This window comes from Ochlerotatus camptorhynchus, unplaced genomic scaffold, assembly GCF_037179485.1.
Source record: "Ochlerotatus camptorhynchus isolate MF236.1 unplaced genomic scaffold, CSIRO-AGI_Acam_v1.1 ptg000597l, whole genome shotgun sequence".
Lineage (NCBI taxonomy): Eukaryota > Metazoa > Arthropoda > Insecta > Diptera > Culicidae > Ochlerotatus > Ochlerotatus camptorhynchus.
Window position 1 is genome coordinate 600,206 of NW_027041077.1, and position 9,561 is coordinate 609,766.

A 9,561-nucleotide genomic window follows, 5' to 3' on the forward strand; every position below is an offset into this window, starting at 1 on the left:
ATGAGACAACACCATCCAGCACACTGTTAGTTGGAATGCATGGACAAATAATTTCACAACAGAACAAATATCATCATTGAAATCAGGTATATAAATAAACTGGTTAAAGTGATACGGTACGTCATGCAACAACAGCTGTCCCCACAATCCTTAAATAAACCTGTTTTGGTATGCGTGTGACACACCTTCCTACCAAATAGTAAATTACTAATTGCATGCTTTAAAAAATGGACCAGAATTGTATGAATAAGATCTGGTTACATATCTAAACACTTTCCCACCAAAATATTGCCAATTCATTCACACATTCGTAATAACTGCATTAAAAAGTTCGATCAGTAAAGTAGTAAATTTTGGGAACCAAACGTTGAGTCTAATCATATTTGCCTACTTTTGGGTACAATTAATTCCCTTGCACAGATTTCAGAATAGAGTACCTAACATCAGAAAAATGACTGGTACCCTTACTTTTAACCTTAGATTGGTTTTCCATGCCCCGGCTTTAGAAAATGAGTACCAATCATGTTATGGGCTGTTCATTAGGTTTTAGGTAGACAGGTTTTTTTTGGATTATAGACCCCCCCTCCACCTGCGTAGACAATCAATGGTCCATACAAAAAAATTAATTTGTTTGGGCCGTGGATGATTGCCAACCCCCTCCCCCCCCCTTAAGCTGTATACTTAGTTTATGAACAGCTCCTTAGGCAGTTCTAATGTCTGAAGTAACAAATAAGTACCCATCATTTCTAACTTTACCACATTTCCCTGTAAGGTTTTCTGAAAATTTAATGGCAAGTGTTAAGTTCATTTTCACACAGGTTCCTCATATCCTAGTCAGTAAAGGCATGGTATTACCAAGCCGGAGGCGGCCGGTTCGATTCCCGGTGCGGTCGAGGGAATCTTTCGGGTTGAAAATTTTCTTGGCTTCCCTGGGCATAGAGTATCATTGTGCCATACAATATATGGTATTGGCATCGAAAGTTATCAATTAATAACTGTGGTAGGGAATTAGAAATTTAAGTTGAGAGCACACAATAAGCTTATATGCAATGATCAATAAACTTGAATATATAATAATAAGAAGAAATAAGTTCATATTAAAACATATAATTTTTTCGAGAAGTTTTTTATCGACTTAAATAAATACACAGATATCAATACACAGATCATCAAACACACATTTATCCCACATTCAAATGATGAAAAATATGCACAAGGATGCTTAATATTAAACTTAAATCATTCGTATGTTACCATTTAATAAAAGTATCATCTCCGACAACTTTTCGTGACAAAAATTGGTCAAAAACCTCAAGGATTTTGTCCTCAATTTTTTTTGAAAAATAAGAGTCGACTTTAACCACTCCCTTAGTAAAGAAGTCGTGTAGGTTATTTGAATTAACGAAAAGGCACACAACCTTTTCAATGTTGATCACATGCAATGCGGCTTGCGCATCGCATAAAGTTTTCCTATCCAAAACTATTTCACCGGCTTTGACTTTGCATCCGATTTCTCCTTTTACCTTACTTGCGTGATCCTTTTTAACAATAGAATTTCTCCAGTGGGTTCGAAAATAGCTGAAAAGTAAAATAATAATCAGAGTTGGTTGGAAATGCTAACATGAAGCTTTAGTGTGATGATTTATTAGCTAGAGAATGATCTTTTTAGAAGAGGGTAGGTGGATAGTTCCGTTAGAGTACGGCAGTATGAAAATTGAATAGAAGTTGAAAATGAGCGAAGGGCCATTAATGCGACAGTTTTTCAAGATAGACGCACATTTTTGCCTAACCCGTACGATGTACGCGGGGACTTGAAGTATGTCTCCAAGTCCACAGGCAAAAATGTTAGCATTTCCAACCAACTCTGAAAATCGTTAACTTCGCGTATGAAGTAACATAAAAACACTTTGAAAATAATAATATAATGCTATAAAAATTACAATCATATCATTGATATGTTCTACCATCTGGTATGCAACACAAAAAAACTATGGCACATGCCAACCAAAATACGGCTGCCTCAGATTTCAAATCCATGATACAATTTCAGATACTCTGTGATTGGTCAAATGATAGTCCTGTTTTGCTTAATATGGTTCCAAGCGTTCGTGGTCAACAAAATGTTATTCCAGTTTTGGATCAAGGTCAGCAGTGTTGCATCAAATGCAGATAGAATACGCCCATTAGGAAATTCCTTCAACTCGGGAATTGTGAAATTTTGATAAATTTTGTCTTGTGATTCAGGGGTGAGCTATGAAAAAATCAAAATTTGAATATACTCAAACGATCTGGATAGCAGGATTAATATTGATAATTACCTGATACCTTTGAATCACATTGCACAGTTAGACATTTTTACCGACTTCAGTAATTTATTACCGAACTTTCAACAGCTGAACGTTCGGTGAAAGCTTGACTCTTATTTCAAATATTATTTAACTACATTTCAATTTCAAACCACTATCAGACTTGTTGAAGCATTCGTATCTGAAAAAATCGGTAAAAAATTACCGAAACAGGTAGCCATTTCAGAGTGTGTAGTTTCCATGTTTCAAAGTTCTGAACCCTCTCGACTGCTTCAATCGCTTGTTGACCATAATATCGATCTACTTCATTTAGCTTGGCAAATTTTCTTGTATATTTAGGCCGACTTTTTGTTATCGTGGTAGGTTCATTCAGTTTCTCCTTGTACACAATCATCTGGTTGAGGAATTTACCTGAAGTTCATCCGGCGAATTTATTCAAACCTTCATAATGCCAATTGTAACCATCATTATGATGCAACACGGTGATCCATACCCTCCTCCCTTTTTCACCAATCTGTCATTCACTTGTCCGTATGTGTTAACTTTAGTGCCATAGAGAACAGGTCCGGCAATGCAACGGTAGCGATAACTGTGACGTCACACTTGTTGTTACATAAATCAATAGGAGTATGAAAGAGATGACAAACCTTATCGCCGACTTCGTTAATTTTTACCGAAATCAGAACAGCTAAATTGTTCAGTAAAATTTAAGCAATTCAATTCAATTGCGTTTCAGCTACTTTGAAACTAAATCTCCACTAAAATGACAAGATTTGATCATTTAAACAAGGTGGAACATGTTTTCAAATTATTTTCAAATTCAATAACCTTTAAAATGAAGGTCAAAGTTTTACCGAACGTTCAGCTGTTCTGATTTCGGTAAAATTTACCGAATACGGATACAAAATCTTAGTGTGTAGTCAGAAAAGGCACGGTATTACCAAGCCGGAGGCGGCGGGTTCAATTCCCGGTCCGGTCAAGGGAATATTTCGGGTTGGAAATTTTCTCGACTTCCCTGGGCATAGAATATCATTGTGCTTGCCACACAATATATAAATTCATGCATTGGTATTGGCATCGAAAGCTCTCAATTAATAACTTTGGAACATTAAGTATTTAGAACACTAAGTTAGCTAATATGCGCTAAGCAATAAGCTTGAAAATGCGAATAATAAGAAGAAGAAGCATTGCCGACCTGTTTTATATGAAATTGGGGTCAGCGCTTTCAACGGAAGAACTTAAATATGCCTAACAAACAATCCATTTCTAGATAAACATTTCAAAAGGTCCTATCTGCATTGATCTCTTCATCGACTTTCTCTTTCGTCAATAACTCAGCTGCAAAACCTTTCCCTGTTGTATTTGACGTTTTGGACGATTGATAAGAACCTTTATCAAACTACGTGGTAGAATTAGCACGAAATCTGTTTGCATAGCAGTGTTTATGAAAAGAGAAAGTCGATGAAGAGAATCGATCAAAGCAAATAGAACCATTTGAAATGTTCATCGAGATTTGTTTTGATTCATGTTTTCGTCTAGTGTGAGGAAAAGCGTAAAATAATTGTGTTTGGTTGGACTTTTTTAAGTGTTCTGTTCTGTTTACTTTTGCTTTTTTGCTGATCAGGTATTTAAATTGACTTTTCATGTTGTTACTTATAGCATGTTAACATCACGTACCAAAATATTCAGCTCTCTACGACGTGGACCGTGAGGATCACCGAAACTTGTTTCGTTAGCCATCTATTATAATAAGGATGAACTTGAGATCCACGATATTGCGAGGAGGGTGAATTGCTCGATGTTTCCGACGAGAAGGGAAAGGAAAAAATAAAAAAACTGAATCTGGTGCATCTAATATCGGTGTATGTATAACTCACTTTGATTATTTAGTAAAACAACATGCAACTTTCCGCTAATCATATAAAAAGGTGAAACATTTGAGGATAGTAAATACAATAATTGATTTTTGCTGCTTGCAAAATAAACAACCGGTACGATCAGCTGATTAATATTTTGAAGTTTGTTTTCTTTTTTTTATTGGCTGTGCACAACATAAACAACGCTTCATTAAAAAAACGTTTCTTGAAATAAACAACATAAACAACAAATTTCTCGCTAAGCTCGCAGTGACATTGATGAAGAACAGTGGTATAAATTAATAAAAGTATATATTCTCATAGGAAACTTCATTCCTCTTACCACAGACAAACAGACATAGCTCTCGTAGGTTGTTCATCGAACACGCATTTAACGATCAATTTAAATATTTTGCAGTTGGTAGTACCGTAACCGCGCACCAACCCACACGAATTGCCGGCGAAAGAGTGACGTCATTTGACATTGAGCGACTTCAGTTGCCTTGTGTTTGACGTTTACACACTATCGCCATCTGTTCAGCGTACTGCCCATCACAGTGTTCTCAACAGATAGCGGTAGTGTTTTAGCAACGTTGTTTTACAGTGAGAAATATGCAATGTGTTATGTCTGTGCTCTTACCTTCTGAGCCGGATTTATGCTACGCCTTTAGGCAACTATGCTTGGAAAGTGGACCTAAATTCATTGATTTAAAACTGATATTCATTACAAAATGATAGATATACATCTGCAAAAAGCCGGATATATGAAATCACTGGGAAAATCCCGCGAATTTCGATGAAAATTTGGGAAAACATAAGACTCTAGACCTTGGAAAAAGACCATTGGACTGGAGTAGATTTTCAGGATAAATCACTTTGTAAAAGTTTTAAGGATGGCCCCGGCTTAGTGGTTAACTTCCATACCTCTCACGCCATAGCCACGAGTTCAAATCGCTCATGGTCACTCTTATGACAAAGAAAAAATACGGGTCTAATATTTTGCGGTAAAGAACAAAACTACATTTTTTTATGAAATTCTGAGAACCACTAAATCGTTTTGCTATGGAATGTCTGTATATACAAAATTTAAAACTCTGGAAAAAACCGGGAAAAACGGGAAATACCGGGAAATAGCTAGTCGGAGTATGCTGCTTAAAAAAACGTACTTTCATCTTTCATGATTTCAAACCCATTTTATTCTCATAAACAGAGCTATACAAATTTTCCACCTCTGATTTATTGTGTGTATGTGGTAAACGTGATTATCTCTCACCCCAGCAGGCCTAGGTTCAATCCCAGCCGGCGCCGACGGAATGTTCTGAGGCATAACATCTCTGATCACGCCTTCCTTCCTTCGGAAGGGAAGTGAAGCTGTTGGTCCCTGAGGTTCATGATTATTTTCATGGGTCGGTAGGTATGGTCCAGGTCGTGGAGCTGCCTTCCTGGCCTGGCGTCAGTAGCATTGGTGCTCAGCACGGAAAACAAGATCGATGAAAAACAAATCAAGGAAAAAAAAAAGAAATAGGGGAAATGGCTCTAATGTTGGCCTATGGATCTAAGATTGGGCCCATCGCTAAAAATCTGTTGTTTATCAATGTTATCTAGATGAACGCGTCATTGAGACGGTACTAATGTATATTTTTGGCCATAATTAAAAATTTAGTCGACTGCTGAATTTATGTTATGGGCCCATATTAGGGGCATTTAGGCCGACAGTACATCCATTTTCCCTATGTAGAAGTTCTTTGACGTAGGACTACGTCTGTGATTTCTATATGGGGGACACTTTTTGAAAACCGAAAATGGAACATGTAACAAATTATGAAAGATTTTGAACGTTAATAACTCAGCTGCCCCTGGTCCAATTGCAATAATTTTTACAACAAATCGATCAGAAATATGACTACGCATCGATAAGAATGCTTCCGTCAGCAAATTGGACAATGTCAGCATTGTCCAAAAGCGTCGAATTAACTAACAAATCCACCAATTACCTACATGCATATGCTGCTTCCCCAGCACAGTCGTCAGAGAGAAGTAAGTAGACGAAATAATTCGAAGTGGTATTCGCCTCCGATCCTCGGGCGCGTGCGAATAGGGAGGATGGAATTGCGTAATATTTTGCACACTCATCGCCATATTCAGAACCACACGCTCCCAACGACCACACAAAACGCTCTCCAGAGTTGTAATCTTGTAACCAAAGTTGGAAACTTATATATATATCAAATGTATCACATATGTAATGCATGAAATCCATGTGAATTTCACATAGCTTTCCAAAAAAAGTTGACGACAACCTAAAGAAATCGTTTATGGACTTTGTCGTTCAGTTTTTTCTTCTTTCTAACAAAAAAGTTAAATAAGCTAGAATTAAATAAAAAAGGCTTTTTCCCATACATTTTTTAACCGCTTTACTACCAATCCCCAGAGAGCCAAAACATTCAAATTTGAAAGAGAAAATTCACTCTCACGATCTCAATATCTCAACATTCCAACCAAGTTGGTATTTTGATGACACTCTGTAACATTTGGTGGGGTAAGGAGGATTAACATTTGAAGTCCCTCCCATTTTGCATAGTCTGCATAAAAAATACATAAAAATTCCCTCTCTTTTAACATATTCTGCAAAAAAAATACAATTTATCAAAAATTTCTAGGAAAAAACTGAACGATAATGAATGATTTCTTTTGACTTATTTTGACCATAATATGCATCCAAAGGGCTCCATCTACTTTTCCAAATTTCTAACTTACATCAATGGAACAGCGCCATCAATGAGAAAAAAATAGCATTGACTTAATGATGAAAACTATTTTTGTAGTTCTTTAAAAATTCTACTCTAACTCTTTTCTTAAATGTACTTGGTGGCCCTGAAAAGGACCGATTTGTTACTTGGTTGTTGGTGATAACGATGCGTAGACGACATTCATGGCCGAGACTGTCTGCTCTTGGCGTGTTCAGTGACGGCATCACGGATCACATTTTCTCGGCACACCTTCAGCACACCTAGGATTTCCTCGTACATGGCGACTCCTTTACCAAATCCTTGCCACCCTTGCCACGACCAGTCATGTCTCCTGGTTGTTTGCCGCTGACCGGGTGCATAGTAACTAATGCGAACGCGCAGTTAGCTACTTGTTATATAGACAATCAGCTCTGCCGGTACCATATTTTCTCACTTATCATTGGTTACTTTGTATAGCCAAGTGTCATAGTGTGTAACTGGTAACATCCAGGGCCTGTCATTCGTCGTCTGGCTCGACGTGGTGGTGTCAAGCTCATCTTCGGTCTGATGTACGAGGAAACCCGAGGTGTGCTGAAGGTGTGCCGTGAAAATGTGATCCGTGATGCCGTCACTGAATACGCAGCTACCTACACGTCATCATCATCTTCCAAAGGTTTTAAGCCTTTTGAGGGTCATCAACATTTCCCAAAAGAGTTAATTTTCTGAACTACAATTCATATCAAAAGGTTCTTTTCAGGGCAATCATAGTCATACTAAAGAGTATAATCAGAGAGAACCCGCTAAAATTCCTATTCCTACACAAAACACAAGCTCCTGCTGCAGTTAACAAAAATATTTATTATATCATACCACGTAGTCCTACAACATCATTGCGTGCAACCCCATTGGGCTGTCCCTTGTAGTTATTTTTTCTTGATTTGTATTACGTCGATCTTGATTTCCGTACTGAGTACCAATGCTACCGACGGCAGGGAGGTAGCTCTCACGCCTGGACCCTACCTATCGACCCAGCAACTGATGGACCGGGGGCCAATGGCTTTACTTCCCTTCATCAGAGATTATGATTTGACAAGTATCCAAAATGAGCATTTTGACCGCTTGTCCAAAATGAGCAAGATTGCCCGCCCACCGATGTAATTACACAGAGAAGCAATAGACGATGCTTGGGACTAGCATTCATCGTCAATATGTAAAAACTGATGATCACATACTTTTAAAAGGCAATACCAGCGCCGGCCGCGTCAGAATGCAGGTCAATTAACCTAATGACCCCCAGTGTCTCTGGAAGAAAAACTTATTTAAAAATCCCAGTATCGCTGAAGCACCCACCAAACGAAAGCTTAGAGTCACCGCTTTCAGACTAGTGTTGAAATGCTCTATCTTTCCAATTTTTATGTTTTTTTTCCGTTTTTTTCAGTGTAAATCACGTCCAAATATTAATTTTTTTTACCATTGAAGCCCAGAAAACGTATGGAACTATTATCCTAGATATAACATTTCCATACTAGCCCCAAACGAAAGAGGGAAACCTTATATTTAGTTTGGTGGGTGTTCTAGCGATACTGATTTTTGGGGACGCTTTGGCCTAATGACCGTTCGGCCTAATGACCGTTCAGTCTAATGACCATTCGGTCTATTGACGTAGAGTGGAGAATGGCTTTGGCATCCCCGAGATCTAATCTCTACTTCACATCATAAAACATCTTTTGACAAATGTTCGATTAATGATCGTGTCTGGAATAGGATCTCGGGATGTTGAAGCCGTTCTCCACCCTATGCGCATTGGCATTTTACTGGAGGGGGCCTAGGGGACTTTGGCATTTTTGTTTTGTTAAACTACGGTAAAATGGAAGCCCTGAAACTGCCATGCAACCTAAAAGCGTAAATGCTATTTGTTATTTCATTTTCCTGTTGGATACATTTCCATTTCGTCCAATAATACGACCTATTATAGCGATGTTTACTATTACCCTGGAGTCACTTTATACGCGGTTTTTTGACGTAGGACTACGTCTTTGATTTCTATAAGGGGGTACACTTTGTGAAAACCGAAAATGGAACATGTAACAAATTAAGAAAGATTTTGAACGTTAATAACTCAGCTGCCCCTGGTCCAATTTCAATAATTTTATAACCAATCGATCAGAAATATGGCTACGCATCGATAACAATGCTTCCTGGTAAATGTCCAGCATTGTCCAAAAGCGTCGAATTAACTAACAAATCCACCAATTACCTACATGCATATGCTGCTTCCCCAGCACAGTCGTCAGATAGTAGTAAGTAGACGAAACAAGTCGAAGTGGCATTCGCCTCCGATCCTTGGGCGCGTGCGAATAGGGAGGATGGAATTGCGTAATATTTTGCACACTCATCGCCATATTCAGAGCCAAACGCAAATTCTTCGAAATATCCACCATTTTCGTCAATTTCCTCATTTTCTGGCAGATTTTTTAGGTTTTCGACAGTAAACCATGAAACATATTTACTCATCGCTGAGTTCCTGCACTTTTGGCGATTATGAGTGAACTAAACTCAAATTTGGGTCGTTCTCATTCGTCGTGTACGCAAAAGGAAAAGAGCCAGTGTCACTACTTGATACCAAACTACTCATAATGGGAGGAGTCTTTGTAGCTTTTATACCACTTG